The 26537-nt window shown below is 42.6% G+C and overlaps 1 long non-coding RNA gene across 2 annotated transcripts in view; it reads right to left on the bottom strand.

The window, feature by feature from the left end:
- LOC122564071 overlaps positions 1-26537 on the bottom strand; it is a 190723-nt gene that overhangs the window by 125149 nt on the left and 39037 nt on the right. The window contains exon 4 of one of the 2 annotated variants that reach the window (XR_006315807.1): positions 6036-6270. The exons of the other annotated variant lie outside the window; for it this stretch is intronic. This is a non-coding gene — a long non-coding RNA (uncharacterized LOC122564071). Of the gene's footprint in view, positions 1-6035; positions 6271-26537 lie in introns of those variants that run through there. 2 annotated transcript variants of the gene reach the window in all.

Below are 26537 nucleotides of genomic sequence, written 5' to 3' on the forward strand. Positions count from 1 at the left end.
TCAGGGCAGGCAGGGACAAAGCAGAGAACAAGGTAGGACTGAGAAGTTAAACGGCATTTATTTCAATGCAAGAGGCCTAACAGGAAAGGCAGATGAACTCAGGGCATGGTTAGGAACATGGGACTGGGATATCATAGCAATTACAGAAACGTGGCTCAGGGGTGGACAGGACTGGCAGCTTAATGTTCCAGGATACAAATGCGACAGGAAAGACAAAGGGAGTCAAGAGAGGAAGGGACTGGCGTTTTTGATAATGGATAGCATTACAGCTGTGCTGAGAGAGGATATTTCTGGAAATACATCCAGGGAAGTTATTTGGATTGAACTGAGCCATAAGAACAGCATGATCATCTTATTGATATCGTATTATAGACCCCCCAATAATCAGAGGTAAATTAAGAAACAATTTGTAAGGAAATCTCAGTTATCTGTATGAATAGTAGGGTAGTTATTGAAGGGGATTTTAACTTTCCAAACATAGACTGGGACTGTCATAGTGTTAAGGGTTTAGATGGAGAGGAATTTGTTAAGTGTGCACAAGAAAATTTTCTGATTCAGTATGTGGATGTACCTACTAGAGAAGGTGCAAAACTTGACCTACTCTTGGGAAATAAGGCAGGGCAGGTGACTGAGGTGTCAGTGGGGGAGCACTTTGGGGCCAGCGGCCATAATTCTATTACATTTAAAACAGTGATGGAAAAGGATAGACTAGATCAAAAGTTGAAGTTCTAAATTGGAGAAAGGCCAATTTTAATGGTATTAGGCAAGAACTTTCAAAAGCTGATTGGTGGCAGATGTTCGCAGGTAAAGAGACGGTTGGAAAATGGGAAGCGTTCAGAAATGGGATAACGAGAATCCAGAGAAAGTATATTCCTGTTCGGGTGAAAGGAAAGGCTGGTAGGTATAGGGAATGCTGGATGTCTAAAGAAATTGAGGGTTTGGTTAAGAAAAAGAAGGAAGCATATGTCAGGTATAGACAGGGTAGATCGAGTGAATCCTTAGAAGAGTATAAAGGCAGTAGTACACTTAAGAGGGAAATCAGGAGGGCAAAAAGGGGACATGAGATAGCTTTGGCAAATGGAGCTAAGGTGAATCCAAAGGGATTTTATAAATACATTAAGGACAAAGGGTATTTAGGGAGTGAATAGGGCCCCTCAAAGATCAGCAAGGCGGCCTTTGTGTGGAGCTGCAGGAGATAGGGGTGATACTAAATGAATATTTTGCATCAGTGTTTACTGTGGAAAAGGGCATGGAAGATATTGAGTGCAGGGAAATAGATGGTGACATCTTGAAAAATGTCCATATTACAGAGGAGGAAGTGCTGGATGTCTTGAACATATAAAAGTAGATAAATGCCCAGGACCTGATCAGGTGTACCCTAGAACTCTGTGGGAAGCTAGAGAAGTGATTGTTGGGCCTCTAGCTGAGATATTTATATCATGGATAGTCACAGGTGAGGTGCCAGAAGACTGGAGGTTGGCTAACATGATGCCACTATTTAAGAAAGGACAAGCCAGGGAACTATAGACCAGTAAGCCTGATGTCAGTAGTGGGCAAGTTGTTGGAGGGAATTCTGAGGGACAGGACTTACCCATATTTGGAAAGGCAAGGCCTGACTAGGGATAGTCAGCATGGCTTTGTGCATGAGAAAGCATGTCTCACGAACTTGATTGAGTATTTTGAAGAAGTAACAAAGAGGATTGATGAGGGCAGAGCGGTGGACATGATCTATATGGACTTCAGTAAGGCATTTGACAAGGTTCCCCATGGGAGACTGGTGAGCAAGGTTAGATCTCATGGAATACAGGGAGAACTAGCCATTTGGATACAGAACTGGCTCAAAGGTAGAAGACAGAGGGTGGTGGTGTGGGTTGTTTTTCAGACTAGAGGCCTGTGACCAGTTGTGTGCCACAAGGATTGGTGCTGGGTCCTCTACTTTTCATCATTTATATAAATGATTGGGATATGAACATGGGAGGTATAGTTAGTAAGTTTGCAAATGACAGCAAAATTGGAGGTATAGTGGACAGCGAAGAAGGTTACCTTAGATTACAACAGGATCTTGATCAGATGGGCCAATGGGCTGAGGAGTGGCAGATGGAGTTTAATTCAGATAAATGTGAGGTGCTGCATTTTGGGAAAGCAAATCTTAGCATAACTTATACACTTAATGGTAAGGTCCTGGGGAGTGTTGCTGAGCAAAGGAACCTTAAGAGCGCAGGTTCATAGCTCCTTGAAAGTGGAGTCGCAGGTAGATAGGATAGTGAAGAAGGTGTTTGGTATGCTTTCCTTCATTGGTCAAAGTATTGAGTACAGGAGTTGGGAGGTCATGTTGCGGCTGTACAGGACATTGGTTAGACCACTTTTGGAACATTGCGTGCAATTCTGGTCACCTTCCTATCGGAAGAATGTTGTGAAACTTGAAAGTGTTCAGAAAAGATTTACAAGGATGTTGCCAGGGTTGGAAAATTTGAGCGATAGGGAGAGGCTGAACAGGCTGGAGTGTTGGAGGCTGAGGTTTAATAGAGGTTTATAAAATCATGAGGGACATGGACAAAACATGACACTAATCATAATATGCGCGAATAAATCATGATTGAATTGGTTCATCCTTAACTGTATGATTTTAACATTAATTAATAAAGTGAATAATATAGTGGTATTCTATTTTGAACCAAGAAGGACACACACCTAACATACAATTTCTTTCTTTGTTTCTTGGCTACTAAAGATGCCTTTTTTCAATTATCCCAGCACTTTTTCTAGTTGTACAATATAGATCAGGATTACAGGAGGTAGTTGACTTCACGTGATTCATAAAAAGGCCACTGAACCTGGTTGGCTCTTATCTCATCCCAGTTTCCTCACACTGGAGAGACTGTTGGTTGTATCTCTGTGTTATGATTCTGTGAGCATCTCCTGGTTCACTGGAATATCGTTTTGATAGGGGAAGGAAAGAGTGTTACTATCCTGAGTGAGGACAATATCAGGCAAGTGGCTCCAAATACCGCCATTCTAACGTCTCCATGGATGTACTTATCTGAGGGAAAGGTGACATGATGGTGGTTTTGAGATCAGCAAAACCATATGAGACAGGAGACAGCAACCTCCATTATTGTCTCCATGGTCTGGAAGCTTCTGTTCATGCCCTGTATGTACCGTCTCCCCAGTCCCCCATCTTTTCACATTGGCAAAAAAGCTGTACTATTGACTTCGTTTCCACTTGTGTGCTTATCTTCAAGCTCATCAGAAAGGGGCTGGTCATTCCATTTAATTAGTTAAAAATCATATAACACCAGATTGTAGTCCAGCAGGTTTAATTGGAAGCACTAGCTTTCAGAGCGCTGCTCCTTCATCGGGTGGTTGTGAAATACACAGTTGTAAGACACAGAATTGATAGCAAAAGTTTACAGTGTGATGTAACTGAAATTATATATTGAAAAATATCTTGATTGTTTGTTAAGTCTCTCATCTGTTAGAATGACCATGTTAGTTTCACTTCTTTCATATGTAAATCGCAAAACGTTTTTTAAAAGTTACATTCTCAGGTGAACTTTAACAATTGATGTCTGCCCAGATAATGTGTTGAAAGTGTTAGCCCCCTGTGTGCTGCTGTCTGTGCCATAATGTTTAGACTGATTCTAATCTAAAAAATGAATTAACAGAACCTGATATGGATTCATGCAGTTTTTGAGCAAAATACAATGTAATTCTGCAAGTACAAGCTCACCCCACAAATATATATGTGTATGTGTGAATGTGGGTTTGTGTGTGTGTGGGGTGGGGGTTGTGAGTGTCTGTGAGAGAGACTATATATAAGATCGAATGTCCTGGATTGCTGAAGTATTCTCCAACTGGGAGAGAACACGCCTGTCTGTTGATTGTTGTGTGGTGCCCATTCATCCATTGTTGTAGCCTCTGCTTGGTTTCCCCAATGTACCATGCCTCAGGGTATCCTTACCTGCAACGTATAAGATAGACAATGTTGGATGAGTCACATGAGTACCTGCCATGTACAAGGTGGGAGGTGTCCCCACGCGTAATGGTAGTATCCACGTCCACACTCTGACACGCCTTGCAGCGCCTACCGTGAATGGGTTGTATGGAGTTGTCCTGAAACTCAAGCAGTTTGCTACGAACAATGTTTATTTAAAGTTTCGTGGTTGTTTAAAGGTGTGCAGTGGAGGTGGGAGGAAGGTCTTGGTGAGGTGCTCACCCTCATTGATAATGTGTTGCAGGTCACGAAGAACATGGCGTAGTTTTTCAGCTCCTGGGAAGTACTGAACAATGAAGGATACCCTGTCTGTTGCAGCACGTGTCTGTCTCCTGAGGAGGTTCCTTGCTGTGGCATGTCGGAACTGGCGGTCGATGAGTTGAGCATCGTACCCTGTTCTTATGAGGGCATTCTTGAGTACTTCCAGGTGTCAGTCATGTTCCTCCTCATCTGAACAGATCCGATGTATGCGTAGGGCTTGTCCACAGGGGATGGCTGTTTTAATATGTGTTGGGTGGAAGCTGAAGAAGTGAGCTTATCTGTGGGTTTGTGGTAGAGTGAGGTGCTGAGGTGTCCATCCTTGATGGAGATGCATGAATGAGACAGATAGTAGAGAGTAGTCCATGGTGAGTTTGATGGTGGGATGAAACTTATTGATAGCACTGTGTAGTTTCATAATGACTGTTCGCCATAGGTCCAGAGGAAGAAAATGTCATCATTGTACCTGGTGTATGGTGTTGGTTGGAGATCCTGCATAGAGAAGAAGTCTTGTTCGAACATGTGAATGAAGATGTTGACATATTGGGGTGCAAATTTGGTCCCCATGGCTGTTCCATGTGTCTGGATGAAGAACTGGTTGTCAAAGGTGAAGACGTTGTGATCGAGGATAAAGCAGAAAAGTTGTAGAATGGTGTTCGGAGATTGGTAGTTGTTGGTGTTGAGTACTGATGCTGTTGCTGCGATGCTGTCATTTTTGGGGATGCTGGTGTAGAGTGCTGAAATGTCCATTGTGACGAGGAATGTTCCCGGTTTGATTGGTTGGTGTTCGGAGATTGGTAGTTGTTGGTGTTGAGTACTGATGCTGTGCTGCGATGCTGTCAATTTGGGGGATGCTGGTGTAGAGTGCTGAAATGTCCATTGTGACGAGGAATGTTCCCGGTTTGATTGGTCCATTGGTGCTGAGTTTCTGTCAGAAATCCGTAGTGTTGCCACAGAAGCTGGGGGTCCCCTGTAAGATGGGTTTCACGATGCCTTCAACATAGCCTAAGAGGTTCTCACGAAGAATCCCATTGCCTGGTGTAATGGGACATCCTGGTGTATTGGCTTTGTGTGTCTTTGGAAGGCAGTAGAAATCACCTATGCGAGAGGTATTTGGGATGTGGGCGTAGAAGGACTGGATCCAAAGTCCTGATCAATGTGTTTAGGTCTTTGGTCCAATCAGCTGGTAGTTGCCTGTAGTGTTCCTGGTTGTTCAGCTGTCAGTACACTTCCTTGCAGTAATCTGTTCTATTCTGATTGACGATGGCTCTTCCTTTATCTGCTAGTTTGATGACAATGTTGTGATTGCTTCTGAGAGCATGGATGGCGTTATGTTGTGAACGGGTGATGTTTTACTCTACCATGTCGGTGCGGCTGATGAATCTGGCATTTATGTATTTCCTGACAGCTTCAGCATATAATACAAGCCCAGGGCTGCGGCACTCCGGTGGGGTCCAAGTTAACTCCTTCTTTGGTCGCTTCTGTACGGATCCCTGTGATGACTGTTCCAGTTCGGCAGTGGGATCGTTGGGATCACTGCTGGCACCTTGAAAGGATTCCCGCTGTCTCATTCATCTGATAAATGACGCCATTCCAACACCTGCATCTCCAAATCATTCCATTTAATACTCAGGAAGTAGGTTTCTTTTCAAAAGATGATTACAATTAGAATGTTCTGGATTCTGATTTGCTTCAAACAAGTAAATTTAAAGAAACTACAGTTAACATTAGGAAAGATGAGTCATCAGAAAGTCACACAATGATTGTCAATGCTGCAAAGATGTTGCATATTTTGTGCTATTTTTTAATAGATTTGTTTTTCTCTGTGATCACAACACATTGTTATTCATCACAGTAACTAGCCTGCTTGCTACAGTGGAATGGCCAAGTCAGTGTTAAAACATTTAGTGCAGACAACCCAAGAGATGGATACCAGATAATGGCTCATTTGTTCTTATAGAGTAGCTGTTATCTGAATGTCCTTTTGTTGTGTTCAAGTGCTGGACTTGTTTCCTGTGCTGTGTGCATTTATTGAGAAAAAGAAAAACAAGAAGGGAAACAGATAAGGCAAATAAATATATTTAAAACTTGATTACAGTGGGGCTCACAGCACATTTGCCTATTTATCTCATTCACTTTACAACAAAAAATGTTTCCAAAAACTCCACAGAACTGTGGATGCTGGAGGTCTGAAACAATAAAACAGAATTTGCCGCTAGAAACTTTGGCAGGTCCATGGATTTTGGGTGCAGTGATTGTTATTCAGAACTGATTATAGCTACTTATAGATTGGTATATATGCTAAAGGTTGGTCAGGGGAAGGGGATGAGAAAAAGATAGGGTGGAGATGGAGCCCAGAGAGAGCCCAGAGAGAGCGAGAAAACAATAGTTGTCAGACAAAGGAATGGGTAAACGTCAGCCTGGGAGAATCAATAGCTATTAATGGGGACCATCACTGGCTGATAATGTATTCTTTGTGGTAGCAGTCCCTGTGATGATAGGACCTGGAGTGGAGAGAGTGACGAAAGGATATGGAAAAAATGCTCAAGCTGGAACATTATTAAATTGGATATTGAATCCAGACAGTTGAAGATGAGGTGCTGTTTTTCCAGCTTGCACTGAGCTTCGCTGGAGCACTGTAGCAAGCCTGAGACAGGGATGTTGGCCATGGAACAATGTGGTGTGTTCAGTTGGCAGGCAACTGAACATAGGTGTTCCATAAAGTGGTTGCCCAGTGTACGTTTCGTTTAGTGTAGAGGAGACCACATTGAAAATGATGAATACATTAAACTAGGTTGATTGAGGTGCAAGTAAATTGCTCCTTCACTGGTAGGTATGTTAGGGGTCTTGGCTGGTTAGGAGGGAAGAAATAAACAGACAGATATTACACCTTCTGCAATTGCATGAGAAGGTGCCGTGGGGGTGTGGGGAGAGTGGGGAAGGAATGAAGCAGGCTGTACAAGCAGAAACAGTGGGTCTGCCCAGACAGTCTTTGTTGTGGATTTTGGGGAGGAGGTAAATGCAGGCAGTATTGGGTTGAGGTCTCTGATTCTTCCATCCCGCATCTGAGTCTCCTTCCAGGAAAAGAGGCCTGAACCAACCCCAATAAAATACCCATCCCTCCCTTCTCCGCCTGGCCAAGCTTGTCTTCACTTTGAACAACTTTTCTTTTAACTCTTTTCACTTACTTCAGGTCAAATGGATGGGCCCTCAATATGCCATCCCCTTGTGTGGTACGTGGAACATTCCTTGTCCTACTATGGCCCCACATGCATCTCTTTCTCTGGTTCATCAATGATGTCATCGGTGTTCTCCCTCTCTCATTCAGAATTGGAAAAGTTTATCAATTTTTGTTTCCAATTTCCACCCTGTTCTTACCTTCACCTGGTCCATCTCTGACTCCTCCTTTCCCTTGCTCAACATTACTGTTTCCAATTCTGGGAATAGATTGGCCACCAATGTCCACTACAAACCACTGGCTTCCACAGTTACGTAGACTATACATCTTCACACCCTGCTTCCTGTAAAGACTCTATTCCATTCTCCAAATTTCTCTGTTTCCATCACATCTGTTCCAATAATCCCAGCTTCTACAATGGGACCTTCAAAATGCCCACTTTTTTCTCAGCCAAGGATTGCCCACCACTGTGGTTGATAATCCCCTCAATTATTTCTGACCTATCTCCCGCACTTCAGCACTCACCCGTTCTCTTCCCTCAATGCTAGGGTCCCCCCTTTCCTCATTTACCACCCCACCAGCATCCACATCCAGAGGATTCTTTGTCACCATTTCCGGTGTCTCCAGTGGGATGTCACCACCTGATACATATTCCCCCCTTTCCTTGTCAGTCTTTTGCAAGGACCATTTCCTCTGGGATACCCAGGTCTACTTTTCCTTCACTCCCAAAACTTCCAATACCCCCAGACTACCTTCCCATGCAATTGCAGAAGTGTAAGACTTGCCCATTTACTTCCTCCCTCTTCAGTACCCAAGGCCCCAGACATACCTTCCAGGTGAAGCAACATTTCACTTGCACTTCACACAATCTAGTCTCCTGCACTCTCTGCTCACAATGTGGTTTCCTCTACACTGGGGAGACAAAAAGCAGACTGGGTGATTGCTTTGTGGAACACTTACATTCTGCCCTCCACACACCACCCTGTTCCCTGGCCAACATCTCTGTCTCAGGCAAAGCTCAGCGCAAATTGGAAGAACAACATTTCATTGTCCATTTGGGGACCCTGCAGCCTTCAGGACTCACTATCGCGTTCAATAACTTTAGGGCCTGAGCCCTTTCTTCCTTATCTTTTACCCACCCCCACACTCCCAGGTCTTGTCATCACATAGGCTTCTACCACAATCCACCCATTGTTAGATTAGATTAGATTCCCTACAGTGTGGAAACAGGCCCTTGGCCCAATCAGTCCACACCGACCCTCCGAAGAGTAACCCACCCAGACCCATTTCCCTCTGACCAATGCACCTAGCAGTATGAGCAATTTAGCATGGCCAATTCACCTAACCTGCACATCTTTGGATTGTGGGAGGAAACTGGAGCACCCGGAAGAAATCTACGCAGACATGGGGAGAATGTGCAAACTCCACACAGACAGGAATCGAACCGGGGACCGTGATGCTGTGAGGCAGCAGTGCTAACCACTGAGCCACCGTGCCGCCCTAGCCGCTAATGGTCTCCATCAGCAGCTACTGATTCTCCCAGGCTGACCTTTACTCATTCTTTTGTCAGTCCAATTACTTTTTTCTCTCTCTGGGCTCTATCTGCATCTATCGTTTCCTCTGTTCCCCTTCCCCCACCTTGACTCCCTTCCCAGCACACCCCTCTCCACCATCCATTCCTCTGACTAACCTTTAACTACCAACTACCAACTACCAACTGGATTCATTCCTCCCATTGATTAATCTGGTTGTACCCTCTACCTGTGTTCACCTATCCCTACCTCACCACTCCACCCTTTTCCCCATCCAAAAGCCTCCCCCATCCCCACCTCCCTCCCTTTATCTGCAGTTTCCCTCACTCCCACCCCCAGTCCTGAAGACGATGATTTCTCCACCTTCTGATACTGCCTGAGCTTGCTATGTTCTCCCGGCCTCCTGCTTATCTACCCACCCCATCTTCAGCATATGTACCAACTCTTTCTGAGATAGAATCAGTTCTGAAGAAGGGTCACTGGATTTGAAGCATAAGCTCTGCTTTATTTCTGAAATACATTTCCCATATGATTCTGAGAATAAATAATTTGTTTTAAGTAATTAAATTGAAGAGCAAATGCAAGATACAGTAAAATATCAGAACTAATTTCAAAGGTGCAGAATCTTTCTATGGCAGGGCTACACTAACACAAGCCAGGAGATAGCAGTGGGTAACCCAACTATCAGTGCTAGAATTGTATCTAAGTACTCTGTACCTACTATGGCATTGTGTGTGGGTGACATTGCTTAGAGGAATAATCTGTAACTGAAGAAGATATACCTAAATACCTTTGTGCCTAAGTGGCGACTTAAAAGTTTCCACTGTACTCATTTGAGTACTTGACAATAAAGCTAATTCAATTCAATTCAGATTCTTTACAGAGCAGTAGCACCCATTATAGTGTACCAATCAATCTTGTCAGCATCAGAAGCATCCACTAGCTTTCTACTAAGTTATATTAAATACAGTGTTAAGTAATGTTATGTGGATACCTACATATACACTATTAAAACATTGGACCTTAAAACATAAGCTGCAATTGATCATATACATACAAGTGGTTTTGTATTAAAATTGCCAGGAATATTTTGAAGTTATTTCTGGATCTTATAGTTTCTTCCTGTTCTCATAAACTTGTAGAACTGGCTGTACCAACTGTGAGTAAAACAGGACATCAGTTGTAGAGCTCTGCATTCTGTTATTAGATTGCCTGCAGATGCTATCCTTTATTGAGTACTCCCAGTGGGGGTAATGGCCAGCTCCATCAGGGATGCTGACATGCCGTCCTATGTGAATGTTTCCTTGCGATGTAAGCCAGCATCATCCTCCTTCTTCCTCGCTCTCCTCTGCTTTAACTTCTCCAGCTGTCGGACAGGAGGTGGGACTGTTGTACCACCTCATCCCTTCATCAATTCTCTATCTCCATGTTTATATGCAAGTAACTGAATTTTTGCAAAGCATTTTTGCTCATGCAATTAACCTTTACAAAGGCTGAAATATATAAGTAAAATATTATACGCTTATAATTATTCCCTCTACTTTCTTCCCATATTTGGCTACTTTTTAGAAATGGGAACATCTCTTTAACTGCATTTATAATACCTTTAAGTTTGCCCATCACTTAAATGCTTTCCCAAACCACTCTGAGCTGTTCTGAATCATTTTGCTATTATGAACCAACTAGCCACCGATGTGATGCAGAATTTGTTGGAGCTAATATTTAAGCAATTGAGCTAATAGGCTAATGATCCCGCAATTCCATAGTTGGAGACCTAAGCAGAATTTGGTAGTAAAGTTCCCAACAGGCCATAACAGTAGCTGGGTGTAACCAGACTTTAGCAGCTTGTCAGTCAGAGGTACACTTCAATAAAAGTTCATGGAAGAGAAGCTAAAAGTTCAATTTCAGCCAAGCTCATCTGAAATTCACCTGTTAAGGTATGAATTGTAGTTCAAAGATGAAGGTATAGAATTCATCCTTGGAATAAAATAATAGGGAACTTGAATCTAATTTTATTTCCCATTCTCCTTCCTTTCCTTGACACGTGGATTCAAGCAAGGACACTAAGGTTGGTTGACTTCCAATATATTGTACAATGTACAAGTGCCTATTGTTCACAGGTTGATCTGATTCTCTCATTACCAGGGTTCCAGAGATGCAAGCTTTCCTGGAGGATTCACTGGATAATTATCAAAAGCAGGAAAGAAAATTGAGCTCAACCATAACACCAAACATATGCAAAATTAAAATTTAGATAATATCCATAACATGCTAATCATACCCAGGTCATTCACTCATTGCCAGCCAGAATAATAAAGGTTCCTTATCCTGCCAACATTGATTTAGAGTGGTTCAGTTTATATTTCTGGTTGAAATTGACATATTATCAGTCTTATAAGGATTAGATTGAATATAGTCAAGAAATTATTTCTTAAATGCATATACCTATAAAGCCTCAAACTTTTTTAAAGTCAGGTTTTAAGAAAACCTGGAATCAGTTTTGCCATTTCTTTATTGTGGATGTTTTAGACTTTCCATTCTAATGGTGAGTGCCAGTGACATTATCAGGGGAATAAGTTAGAGCAGTGACTGAGGCTGATGTTTGAGCCTCAAAGTGTTCTATGTTGTTGATAATTCATGATGATTCTAATTTGGCTGTATGGGCTGTCAGAATCGAAACTTCTCTGAGGCTGTAGATTTAAATATTATACTCATAAATATTACTAGAAACTGCCAGAAAAAATATTAAACATCTTGAAGATTGATCTGAATGCTTTTGAGGGTTTGGATTTTAAAACATACTTTTATTTGCAATAGTGAATTTTAACTTAAAACATTGGCTGTGTTTGGACTGGGTGGAGTGAGCAATCTATCTGACGACCTAAACCTATCGCCAACCAATTCTGTTTCTGCATTTCACTGACACCAAAAGCTGGGCAAATCATCAGGACACAGGTTGCAATGTTAAATTTGATAATGGGACAAATAGCCTCGTACCCATCTTCTAGACCTGGTTGCCTACCTAAGGAGCTTCTATGATAACAATACCCATGCTACAACAACCTTCTCTATGAGGCTCACCTTTCCTTTCTCACCAACTAGGCCCCAATCTCCCCACCATCACTAGGTCTCAATTGGCCGTTGGCAACCAGGCCCCACACATTCTAAACCAAACCCCCAGCACCATCAAGCCACATTCTGTAATCTTCCCTCCAGTGGGTCCTAGATTGTTTTCAAGTCACCAATCCCCTCTGGCCATAGGCCTTGAACCATTCCTGCTCAGAGTTCCATGCACCCTTCGAGTTTGCCAACCTCCACAAATGTCCCTCAAAATGCTCAGAAATTTCCACAAAATATCCTGAGAGATATTATGAATTAACTTGACCTCCAGGTATGGTGAAGAAACCACAATCAGCTGTACCACTTCAGAGTGCTGAAGGTGAAATTGAGTCAGGGAGAGCAAATCTTTGTAATTTCCAGACATTGTCACAAATCAGATTCATGAGGGATTGGTATCGTAGTTGGGGACTAATGAATAGCTGAACGGATTGCCTAACTTTTCATTTTGTGTTGTCAATGATAAAAGAAAAACAAAATCATACCAGTGAACTTTATCATGTAGTTTCCTTTCACATTTCATCAGACCCTAGCATTTGCAGGCGTGACTGCTTTTCAGTCAGCAATACTGGCTTGAGTCATTAGCCCTTGATATTTCTTCATAAGAAAAGTAGCCAGGGCTCAGTTTTCAATTGTTTCAGTTAATAGACTTTTTAAAAAAATAGGGTTTGTCTGATTATGTCCTGAGAATCACTTTATGGGATCTGATGCCAAATTGCACATAATTATTACTTTTATACAATAAGACAAATCTTTTGCATTATTAGCACTGGATCAAAGCCATCAGCGTACAATAGTTTATTCACTTCTGCAGTTCGCAGCCATGTGTTTCTTATAAACATCTGTACCTCCCTGTATACAGAACATCTCTTTAATCAGAAAATGATCCCTGCTGAGGTTTTTGGGTTTATACAAATATTTCATTTTTCAGCTGGGCATTGGCAGCTGGGGCCTACAAGTTTGTACTTCATAGCCGTAGCAACATGCAGTTTATGCAGACCACAGTATACCAAGGAAGTTCATAGAACATAATTAACAAGAGATGTTGAGCCACTTAAGGGGATATTAGGAGGGGGTGATGTTGAAATGGTTTATAAGAGATAATATAGATGGAGAAAGCTGTGGAATGCTGGAAGGTTTTAGGTAGGGAATTCCATTAAGAATATCCAAAGTGATTGATGGCACAAAGAGACAAAAGATTGGAAAACTCTGGGATGGTGTTTTGTTTATTGGATGTTAAGGGAGGTTGGGAAGGATGAGTCCATGGAAAGATTTAAATACAAGCCGTAAAATGTTAAATTAGGAGCACTGAGGAGCTGGGTGCCAAGTCCTCATGGTCACAGTGATAGGTTTGTGAGTCTGGGTGTAGGGGTAAATTTGGGCAGTGGATTCCTTGCATGAGCTAAGACTTTGAGTGGAGGGAGAATCGGGGTCGGGTTAAGCAGCAGGACATTGCAATAGGAAAGTTGATGGTGGCATGTCAGAGCTGTGAGATTCAGCAGCAGGTGAGCTGAGGCCTGAGAAGCAGACTGGGGAATAGCATTTGGAGGTGATGTTTGTAACAGAGACAAAATGGCCTCCGAACCCCAGCTTGTAGCTGGACTGAAAAGCAACTTTGCAAACATTCTCCTTTAACCCAAGACTGGGACTTTGAAGTATTGTGTCAGCGGCAGTTTGCAACAGCACAATGCCTATCCCTTTAAGTGTGGAGGCATTTAATATTTGACTAAGGCTCTTCCTGGAAGCTGTATCTTTGAATCACACCTAAACAAGACTTGGCTCACTCAATCAATCAGTTAGAAAAATGTTTCATGAAGAGTGGCTTTCTGACTTGTTTGTCTGCCAAACCCAAAATTTAAATAAGATTTGAACTGCCAACCAATTTCCCCTTTTAGCTATCCAGTTACCCCATTAGCAACAGTAGAGAATTTACCAGAGAATTTTCTGGAAAGTTGTATCCTCCCACATTGGCATTTAAACCTGTACAGGCAAGAACTCATTGTTACTTTATCTGAACAGTTTGAGGTTTTGGACCGTGGCGAGGTTTTCTTGGAAAATGATGAACTCATCACGGGTCAGAAAATTGAGAAAGTTGGCAGGCTTATTCCTCACAGTTTGACAATCAACATTTCACTCTGGACCTATCCCTTGGTTCACCTCATTGTTGGTTAGCTATTAATCATCATGCAACATTGTGTCAAACTTTGTTCTGAAAGTCTACTTTCAGTCTTTTCTTGTGTGCAAACCTTGAAACAAAGGTTCGCTCAAACCAAATGATACCTTTGATGCCAAATCTAAAAGTAGAAATCCAGGTTCAGCTGTTCTAGGTGAACAGTCAACAAAGCCAAAATATTCACAGAGACCCATGTAGTTAGACTGCGATCACATCCACTGACTCTCTTCACCACTGACCACACAAATGAGGGTAGAGTCAGTGGAATGACATCTACGTTGCATTGGATGTCTAGTGTAAGCAAGCACCATTTGTGGGTCAATGCCCATCCATTTCCTGCAAGTCTGCCATTATGGAACATTGCTTCAAATGTCACCTTTCCATGGCAGCTTGGGAGGTTAAAGGGTGATTTGATAGAGACAATTAACATTATGAAGGAATGAGATATAATAGATACAAACCTTCATAACTTTGCACACAATTTGCATCTGGCTCACTGACTGCATCCAAGACAGAAATTCATCAATGGGAAGCAACTCTGCTTCTCTCTTCAAACATGCTGCCTGACCTGCTGAGTCCTTCCAGCATTTTTACTTCAGATATCCAACATCAGCAATATTTTACCTGTGTGAAAACTCTGTCAGTTGCATGAACCACTGAGGAAAAGTTCGAGTCAAAATTCAAAAGCATCTCCTTTTTTCCCCATTAGATTGCAACAGAGGAGTTAATGTTATTCATACAGGTCTATAGCACAGAAAATGACCCCTCAGTCCATTGAGTCTGCACTAGTTAAAAATACCCACCTAACAATTGTAATCTTACTTTAAAGGAAGTATTTAGTGAACATCCAAATATACACATTCTCACCTTGGTAACACTCTCCATAATTCACATTGGCTTTTAAATCTCCCTATATTCTTATCCACCCATCTGCCTACTCTTTATCTCCCTACTTTATCTCCTGAGCTCCAAACATTGTACATTAACATACCTGACAGAGTGGTACTGTTCATGTACCTACCCTCTTCCATCCAAGGAAGGGAGTGCTGGGTACTAATATCCCCCTTCCTGCATTACTCCCTTCCGTACCACATTCTGTCATCTTCTTTATATACTGAGTTGCCCCCTCCTTCATAATCGTATCCTTTGCACCCCAGCATGCTGTGTCCAATCCCCAAGATCGCCTCCTGCTGCAGTGACCCCAATAATAACGCATGCTTTTTAGTGGACCATGGAATCCTTACAGTACAAAAATTGGTCATTTGGCCCATTGAGTCTGTACTGACCCTCTGAAGAGCATTCTACCCAGTCCCAGGCCCCACCCCTTCCTTGCATTTAGCATGGCCAATCCACCTAACGTGGACATCTTTGGACTGGGGGGGAAATCGAAGCACCATGCAGATATGGGAGAAAATGCAAACTCCATACATTCGCCCAAGGCTGGAATCGAACCCGGGTCGCTAGTGCCCATAGCACAGACTAACCAAAAAGTAACAGGCATTCTGTCTTGGTTTAGTCCAGCTTAACCCTGCCTGGTTTGCATTCACTGCATTCCTGAAGCTCTAAATTGCCTGGTTTCTTGGAAGTACTTTGATGCTATTGTATATTGATTTGGTCTAAAGACAATGTGCTCATCCCTTTTTATACAGGAATTTTAGTTTTCAACTAATTATGATGAATATGCTTTGTTGTGGTTGTTCCTCAAAGGACTGATTACTACCAAACCCAAATAATCTCTTATACTAGTCCTGGCACTGAAGTTACTTTTCCACCTCCCCTTCTCATGATGGTTAACTGCTGAGGCAAGGTCCAGACCTTTACTTATTTGACTGGATAAATTTCCAAATGTCCCATCTTTCTTGGTACTGATACCTTCATAAAAAGGGTAAATATTTTGTTTAAGTGTTAAACTACTAGCGGTATCACAATCTCCTGGTGTCATGAGCCTAACTTCTTTCAGGTCACCAGAGACTGCCAATATTAACCAAATCCGACTCTAGTTGGTAATGGACTCATCCACGGTTTTCAACATGTTGCAGTGGCTCAGCTAATAGGTATGCTATAAGGAAAAAAACTAATTTCAAAGACTTGGACCCAGAAATGTGCAAGTTGGTTCCTTTCAGCCCATCTTCTGGTTTGCTTCTGCTCTGCCAATTGCCCATTGAAACCCTCTCAGCTCGTTAACCAAGGATGCCATGTTGGTGTTCAGGGGAGTATGTGTGAGTGACATTATAGTTTTAGCAGCTAGGCCTGTTCAACATAACAGACTGGCAGCAAGCTGGTTTGAAAATATATAGCGGGATCATGTTAGGGTGGCGCGGTGGCTCAGTGGTTAGCACTGCTGCCTCAGCACCAGGGTCCTGGGTTTGATTCCTGCCTGTCTGTATAAAGTTTGCATATTCTCCCCATGTCTGTGTGGGTTTCCTCCCACAATCCAAAGATGTGCAGGTCAGGTGAATCGGCCATGCTAAATTGCCCACAGTGTTAGATGTGTTAGTCAGGGGTAAATGTAGGGGAATGGGTTTGGGTGAGTTTCTCTTCGGAGGGGCGGTGTGGACTGGTTGGGCCGAAGAGCCTGTTTCCACACTGTAGCTAATCTAATCTAATCACGAATCACTACCTATGCACCACAATTGTGATATCACCAATGAAACCTAAGCAGCATTTTGAGTGGTTTGAAGACAGGAGCAGACATTTTATTTCTGCATTAACCAGCTTCTAATTTCCTACCTGTGCAAGTTAACAAGTATAATATTGAGACTGGAAATGTGTTGCTGGAAAAGCGCAGCAGGTCAGGCAGCATCCAGGGAACAGGAGAATCGACGTTTCGGGCATAAGCCCTTCTTCAGGAATGGCTTAAGAAGGGCTTATGCCCGAAACGTCGATTCTCCTGTTCCCTGGATGCTGCCTGACCTGCTGCGCTTTTCCAGCAACACATTTCCAGCCTCTGATCTCCAGCATCTGCAGACCTCACTTTCTTCCCATAATATTGAGACTGGTGAGCATACAGCTAAGATTTGTAGTCCAGAGAGACGGTAGGAAATAAGTTCCTGGGAGAAATGGAGCTGTCTGAATTAATGTGCCGAAAAATATTTTAATATGTGAAGGGAACTGCTGAAGAATAATTGAAGTGCCTATTTACGGAATGATGACCATACAGTGTTGCTTTTCTCTTTGGGATAAAATTCTCATTAGGTTGTTTATGTAATTAAGTTTAATGAGACAATGCCTTTATGGGGTGGAGAAAGGATGTTATTCTATTCTCATACATTTTTCAGTTGATGGGAGGGGATAGACGGGGTGAGGTACACACTTGGGCTCCTCAATGTCTCAACGATATAACAAATCAACAACAGCTCAAAAATATATCAACAAAACCAGTTTTGATAAACAGGAATTACAATGGTTTAATTATTAAAATTGGACTCTTAGAGTAGTTTTTCAACTTAGTGCGGTTCCAAAGCCAGCTTTGTGAACCATCAATCCGTTACAGAAACGATCTAATTTTCATTATCAGTGATTGGACTGGAAATGAAAGTCTATTGTTTTTATTTAAGAGCAACCAATCCCTTTACTTTTCATTTTTTCACATTTAACACACTTTCTATTTCAAGGGGTGAGCTATTGTACCGATGAAAGGTACCACTTTTCCAAACTGCTTGCTCATCCTAACTCTGAAATAACTGAGAGTTATGGAGTCATAGGGTTATATAGCACAGAAGCAGACCCTTCGGTCCAACTTGTCCATGCTGACCAGTTATCCTGAACTGAACTAGTACCATATGCAACATTTGGCCCATATCCCTCTAATTCCATCCATATGCTTTCTAAATGACACAATTGTATCCACTTCCACCACTTCCTTTGGCAGCTCATTCCATACACACACTACCCTCTGCGTGAAAAAGTTGACCCTCAGATCCCTTTTAAATTTTTCTTCTCTCACCTTAAACCTATGCTGTCTAGTTTTGGAATCCCCTACCCTAGGAAAAAAAGATCTTGGCTATTCACATCCATGTCCCTCTTGATTTCATAAACTTTTATAACGAACCCCCTCAGCTTCCGCTTCTCCAGGGAAAATCGTCCCAACCTATTCAGTCTCTCCCTACAGCTCAAACCCTCCAATCCTAGCAACATCCTTGTACATCTTTTCTGAACCCTTCCATGTTTAACAACATCTTTCCTATAGGAGGGAGACCAGAACTGAATTGAATGAAATATTCTAAAAGCGGGCTCACCAATATGCAGCATGAATTCCCAACTCCTATCCTCAAAGCACTGACCAACGAGGTGCCAGTGTTGGACTGGGGTGGACAAAGTTAACAAATCACACAACACCAGGTTATAGTCCAACAGGTTTATTTGGAAGTACAAGCTTTCAGAGCGCTGCTCCTTCATCAGGTAGCTAGTGGGGCAGGATCATAAGACGCAGAATTTATAGCGAAAGATTATAGTTTGGTGAGACCAAGCAGATGCTACGACAACAGATGAATGGACACCAGGCAACAATCGCCAGATAGAGATGTTCCCTCCCAGTTGGCGAATACTTCAGCGGTCAGGGACATTCGGCCTTGGATCTTCTGGTGACCGTCCTCCTTCAGGATATGCAGCAACGTGACGTGGCCAAGCTGAGGTTAAGAGCCATATTCAGGGCCCATGGGGATGGCCTCAACTGGGACCTGGGATTCATGTCACACTTCAGGTGAGGCCACTGCGCTATACAGTATCTCATACACACACTTACATGATCACAATCTCATGCAGACCCTCTCTCATACACATGATCTCTCTCCAATTCACACATATACACTCACACCCATGTGCACACACTTACACTCTGTCAGACTCACGCACACACTCAACCAAGCAAGCACACACGCGCGCACACAAACACTCTCTCTCTCTCCCTCTCTCCCTCGCATGCACGCGCACACATATAAAAGTCTATGGGTAAATTTGCATTTGCAGAATTGTAATTGCAGATACATTCTATGTTACTCAAAAAGCACATAATCTGCAGGCAGTCAATACATGTGAAGTTTTTATAAATTCCTATTTTGGAAGTAGAACCAGCCTGACTCAAGATTGGAATACAGACCAAATCTAATCTCACACTGTTAATGCATTGTCTGAGCTGAGATGTCACCTTTTCTCATAAAGCCTTAAGTTATCTCAAGAATGTGACTTGAAAGAAGCTCTGGGATTTACATATTAATTAATCAAAAACTGCAACCCATTCTAAAAGATGAAGGTCTTCAGGGCAATCTAGGTTTTTTTCAATATATCATATCAGTTGCATGACACTGTGATCTTGTGCTATAAATTCTGTGTCTTATGGTCCTGCCCTGCTAGCTACCTGATAAAGGAGCAGCGCTCCAAAAGCTAGTGCTTCCACATAAACCTGTTGGACTATAACCTGCTGTTGTATGATTTTTAACTCTGACCAATGAAGGCAAGCATGCTAAATGCCTTCTTCACTACCCTGTCTACCTGCGATTCCACTTTTGAGAGACTATGCACCTGTACCTCTTGGTCTCTTTGTTCGTTAACACTCCCCCAGGGCCCTACCATTAACTTTATGAGTCATGCCCTGATTTGCCTTCCCAAAATACAACACCTCACATTTATCTAATTAAACTCGATCTGTCACTTGTTGGCCCTTTGACCCATTTGATCAAGATCCCATTGTACTCTGGTAACCCTTTTCACTGTCCACTCCACCATCTATTTTGGTACTATCTGCAAACTTACTAACCATACCTCCTATATTCACATCCAAATCATTTATATAAATGAACAGCAGTGGACTCAGCATTGATCCTTGTGGAACACTGCTGGTCAGGGGGCCTCCAGTCTGAAAAACAACCCTCCACCACCACCCTCTATCTCCTGCCTTCTAGCCAATTTTGTGACAATTAGCTAGCTCCTCTGGATTCCATGCGTTTTAACCTGAGAGCTTCAGCATGATAATATATTGGTGTTGAAACTAACTGAAGGTGGATTCAGTTAAAGAGCACATTGCTGAAGGTCAGATATAAGGTCAGTAAGTAATGGAGGGTGAGAATAGGATTAGCACTGTGGACTGGATGTTTCAAATTTATTGATGACAATATGACAAGGGAAGGTATTGAGAAGGGTTCCTGATATATTCTTGCCATTACAGCAACTTATTAGTATGAGGGGTGGTGGTCTTCAGTAATATAGTTATCTATTAATTAACAGTTGAAACAATGACTTTCCCTATGAAGAATGAAGTTGCGCACAAAATGGACTATGCCTCCAACAGGAGACTGCAATGTAAATACAGGGTATTCTTCTGGTGGTTTGCAATGGTGAGGAGGGGGGAGCACCTTAACATCTGCTCCATAGGCCAGACTGGGGTCATCTGATGGTATCAGCCACTCTTAAAGCTAAAACATAACTGCTGGACCATGTCTATGTCAACACTGTAACACCACCAACACACCCGCACTGGCATCTCTCGGTTCAACCACACTGCTTTGCTGACAAATGGCACACCACACATCTAGTGCCCTGTGTCTGTTTTAAATCAGAACAATGAGACATATTGCATCACCAGTTCAGTCCATCTTAAACTGAGTGGCAACCCTCAATGTAAATACACATAGTTCTACAGAATACATAGTAATCATTTAGGACATCATCCAACTGATTAACCTTTTAATAGAGTAAGCTTCATAGGTTTTGTCGCATTTTGGCTAACAAAGCCTTTTAGGGTTACCACCTACAATGGAAACCTTGCCATGGAGGTACAAGTCTTCCTCACTTTGCAGCCTCCCCAGTCACCCCAGCTAATAGCAACGCTGCTGAGGCTGCTGTACTGCCCACTCTCTGATTGAGGATAGCAGCATTGTGAGGATGGCCGTTCTCCTCAGTTGGATGGCAGCCCTGGCAGTAGCCTCTCCATTGGCTTCATCATTGATTTTCAGCAGCAGAATGCCAGCGCAGGGTCCCACTGCCTGGCACAGCCAGACTGGCCACAACTCAATCTTGGGCATTCCTCATGAAATTCAGCCTTGCGCTTCTTATCTGCTTGAAGTGCTTTGAGACAAACACTCCTTCCTGCAGTTCTTCAGATCTAAATCCCTGGGATAGAAATTAAAGCATTCAAGCGTATGAGTCTACTGATGTGATCTAATCACAATAGCATGCAGAAAAAAAAAACCTCCTTTCTGTGCTATCTTAACAGGTCAACGTTTCAGGCTGGTCTTGCACTGTGCCAGAAAATCACACTTCATCACTTCATGATACACAAAGCAGCATGAAAGCATCTTCGATCAATTAGGCTGATCAGTTGGGTTTAAGATTCTGGATTTGATCCTCACATGGTTCCAAGTCTTTTATTAAAGCGCACCAATTTGCATTTATCTCATACCTTTATCATAGAATATCCTGGTAACTGGTCGTGTAATCCTAGCTGAGATTACTAGCTCTAGAGATTACTGAGATTAATCTGCTGATAACCTGGATCCAGTTTTGGGTCCAGTCTGAACAAGGGCCACTGCACCTGAAGTGTCAACTCTGTTTCTCTCTCCACAGATCTACCAGACCTGCTGAGCTTCTCCAGCAATTTCTGTTTTTGTTTCAGAATAAATGTTGCACCAGGCAGAGAGAAATCCTTGAAGGTGTAGAATTCTCTGGAAGCTGGTTTTGAGATTCTTAAACATGGTCATGGATTTTGATCCAAACAGACTCCTTGTTAATAATAAAAGGACATTTTGTTAACTTCATCACCTTGCTATTGCCTTGGGCTCTTTGATCAAATGTTTGGTTACTATATTCTGGACTGTTTCTTCAGTTCTGACCTACTACAAAGAAAATGGTAGCAGCCCTGAAGTTGGCCTGGGGAGTCTGCAGTCACTCTGGAAAATAATCAGCTACTACCTTGGACTTGGTCAGAGTATCATTTGGAATAAGTTGACTTTTTAATTATTACCCATGAAAATGTCATGTGCCACCTCTCTCAGGAGCCATTTTGGATTTACTTCAGGGAGCCAGTTGGAGCAAATGTGTCACCTCGTTGAAGATTTTGGATAAGATACACAACTATTTTAAGAGCCTGTCCTCACTAGTAAACAGTGCTCATATGGATTATTAAAACATGGCTGATCTCATGATCCTCAACTCCAGATATCTCCACCACCCCTGATTCCTTTAACTTTTAGAAATTTGTCCATCCCAGACTTGTATGTACTCAACAATCACCCTCAACAGCACTCTGTGATAAAGATTTCCACAGATTGACCACCCTAAGAGAGGAAATTCTTCCTCATCTCTCTACAATCATTTCTAAATATCATTTTTAAACTGGTTTTCCTTCTGGTGTATAGTACTCATATTTGGCTATTGTAAGTAGTATTAGATTAGATTAGATTAGATTAGATTACTTACAGTGTGGAAACAGGCCTCATTTCTAAATATCATTTTTAAACTGGTTTTCCTTCTGGTGTATAGTACTCATATTTGGCTATTGTAAGTAGTATGCTATATGGCTGGTGAAGTCCCTCAATGGTGGTGAGCCGATCAAGTGGAAACATGGTGATGACTACCACTCCATGCCTCTTGGGGCATTACTGTGCTTATTGGCCAAAGGCTCTGAGATCTGGTGGCCCAGAGATTAGCACTGCTGCCTCATAGAACCAGGGACGTGGGTTCAATTCCACTCTTGGGTGGCTGTCTGTGTGGAGTTTACACATTCTCCCCGTGTCTGCATGGATTTCCTTTGGGTGCTCCAGTTTCCTCCCACAGTCCAAAGATGTGCAAGTTAGATGGATTGATTTCTAAACTACCCGTAGGAATGTGCAGGCTAGGAGGATTAGCCATAGGAATTGCAGGGTTAACAGGATGGGATAAGTCTGGGTGAGGGGCCCTTCAGAGGGTCAGTGTAGGCTTGGTGGGCTGAGTGAGCTGCTTCCACACTGTGGTGGTTTTATAGTTTATGCATCTTCATGCTCTTCATGTGTGGGAAGAGTTAAGTGTGTGTTGATGGGTGTGGTGTTTGAGTGAGAGAGACAGCAGAGATGTGGGGTGTGATATTACAATCTGTGGCAATTACAGCCAGAGAGTCTGATTTATTTATGTATTGTGATGAAAATCAGTTAGCAGTGAACTTAACAGTTATCCTGAAATAATTACTTTTTCAAGAGCATGAAATATGTAATTTGTAATAATTTGCTCAAATTAGCAAAAGTCAAACGTGATCTGATAAAGACCTTGAACAAACATCAGGCTCTGGCACGATATCCTGTCCTTCCCTGTATTGTTTTCACAGATTATATAGATTAACATCTTTAGCCTGATCGTTCTTGTTGGGCTAAATAATGAGATTCATCATGTTTCGACAATGACCTTCCTTACAAGTGGAGAAAGAATCCAGTTTCAGCACAATGTTAGTGAGCTCTTTGGTCACATCCAGATCTAAGTCTGGCATCCTCAAGAAGGGATTCTGGGATGATGACCATTTTGGAGAGATTTCTGGACAAAACTTAACAATTCTTTTCTGCTTTGCTATTCATGAACCTGGTGCGCATCAAGGATTTCCAATGGAGTTTAGAAGGTTGTATAATGAGAATCTGTGCCTGAGGAGCAATTAAAGTTCCCTTACAATACTGTCCATACATCGGCTCATCTATATCACAAGTGAACATCCCACAAAACACTGGAGCTAGACTGTCCCTTTGGATTCCAGTAGGGAATGTTGATTGCCTTTTTGCTTACTGTGGGGTCTGGACAGTTCCAGGATTTTGGTATGGTATCTTCAAATTCTAGAGTGTGGTGCTGGAAAAGCACAGCAGGTCAGGCAGCATCCAAGGAGCAGAAGAATCTTGGATCAGAGAATTCTTGATAAAGGACTTATGCCCGAAACGTTGATTCTTCTGCTCCACGGAATGCTGCCTGACCTGCTGTGCTTTTCCAGCAGCACACTCTCGACTCTGATTGCCAGCATCTGCAGTCCTCACTTTCTGCTATCTTCAAATTCTCCTTAGGTTGAATATTATTTGGAAGATAGATTAACTGTAACACAAATATAGAAGATTGTCCCCCAGCTAACACAATCATCTCAACCCTTGGCATTACTGCAGGACTTACAGCAATGACCTTCCCTCCAGCCTAAGGTTAGAGATGTGTATGTTTACTGGTGATTACACAGCACATAGTTCCATTCACAATCAATAGATAATAGACAATAGGTGCAGGAGTAGGCCATTCTGCCCTTCGAGCCTGCACCACCATTCATTATGATCATGGCTGATCATCCTCAGTCAGTATCCTGTTCCTGCCTTATCTCCATAACCCTTGATTCCACTATCCTTGAGAGCTCTATCCAACTCTTTCTTAAACGAATCCAGAGACTGGGCTTCCACTGCCTTCTGGGGCAGAGCATACCACACACCCACCACCCTTAGACAATAAAGTCCATTCCCATAGGCAGCAAGACTTGGATGACATTTGAGCTTAAGCTAACAAGTGACAAGCCTGCTACACAGTTCCACACAACTGCCATCTCCATTAAGAAAGAGTCTAACCACTTCCCTTTCAAATTCAATGACAATATCATAGCTGAATTCCCCCACCCTCATTCTCCAATTAAACTCACGGATTGCCAATGACCAGAAAGCAAACAAAAATATTAAACAAATTTCCTGTGATTACAAGAGCAGGTCAGAGATCAAGTAATGTATAATTGGTGTCTTGCCTCCTAACGTTTCAAATCTTTTACATAATCTAATGAGCACAAGTCAGGTGTATGATAGGAAAGCCTCCAATGGTCTAAATGAGAGCAGTCCCACAACACTCATGAAGTCTGACACCACCTAGTATAAAGGCCCATCAGATTGACACCTCATTCATCACTTTAAAACTTCATTCCCTCTACCAGTAGTATACTGTGGCTCTTCTGAGTACCATCTTCAAGTTGCAACGCAGCAATTTAACTTGACAGCATCTTCGAAACCAACAATCTCTGAGCCTAAAAGAACAAGGGCAGTAGACGCCTGGGAGGAGCATCCCCTCTAGGGTACACACCATCCTGACTTGGAAATATATCACTGTGTCTTCAATGTTAATGGGTCAAGGGTTTGGAACCCTCTCCCTACTGGTACTCTGGATTTACCTACAACACACAGCTAGCAGCAATTCCACAAGGCGTCTCACTGTCATTTTTGTAAGGGCAGTTAGGGATGGGCAATAAATATTGGCCTCACCAGTAATGCCCACATTCTAGTAGTGAAGAGTTAATTAATAAAAATGCTATGCAACAGATTATTTGTTCTGAAGAAGAGTCAGATCAGATCAACACCTTAGCTCTGCTTCTCTCTCCACAGATGCTGCCAGACCTGCTAAGTTTCTCCAGCATTTTCTGTTTTTATTTCAGATTTACAGCATCTGTAATATTTTGACTTTATTTGTAGGGAATGGAGGTGAAGCCTTTCAATAACAAGTGGGGCCATTTTGCAACTGCACCAACACAGCGTATGCCAGAGACAGCACCTTCAAGATGCACCTTCCTTATGAAGGGTGGAGGCAGGATTGCTTAAAGCTTTAAATATGGGAAACATATTTCCTCATGTCACAATGGCACTGTGCCTTCTTAATAGACAATAGACAATAGACAATAGGTGCAGGAGTAGGCCAATCTGCCCTTTGAGCCTGCACCACCATTCATTATGATCATGGCTGATCATCCTCAATCAGTATCCTGTTCCTGCCTTATTTCCATAACCCTTGATTCCACTGTCCTTGAGAGCTCTATCCAACTCTTTCTTAAACGAATCCAGAGACTGGGCCTCCACTGCCTTTTGGGGCAGAGCATTCCACACACCCACCACTGTCTGGATCAAGAAGTTTCTCCTCATCTCTGTCCTAAATGGTCTACCCTGTATTTTTAAGCTGTGTCCTCTGGTTCGGGACTCACCCATCAGGGGAAACATGTTTCCTGCCTCCACTGTGTCCAATCCTTTTATAATCTTATACATCTCAATCAGATCCCCTCTCAGTCTTCTAAACTCAAGGGTATACAAGCCCAGTTGCTCCAATCTTTCAACATAAGATAGTTCCGCCATTCCAGGAATTGACCTCGTGAACCTACGCTGCACTCCCTCAATAGCCAGAATGTCTTTCCTCAAATTTGGAGACCAGAACTGCACACAATATTCCAGGTGCGGTCTCATCAGGGCCCTGTACAGCTGCAGAAGAACCTCTTTGCTTCTATTCTCAATCCCTCTTGTTATGAAGGCCAGCATGCTATTAGCCGCCTTCACTACC

This window comes from Chiloscyllium plagiosum, chromosome 28 (assembly GCF_004010195.1).
Source record: "Chiloscyllium plagiosum isolate BGI_BamShark_2017 chromosome 28, ASM401019v2, whole genome shotgun sequence".
NCBI classification, from domain to species: domain Eukaryota; kingdom Metazoa; phylum Chordata; class Chondrichthyes; order Orectolobiformes; family Hemiscylliidae; genus Chiloscyllium; species Chiloscyllium plagiosum.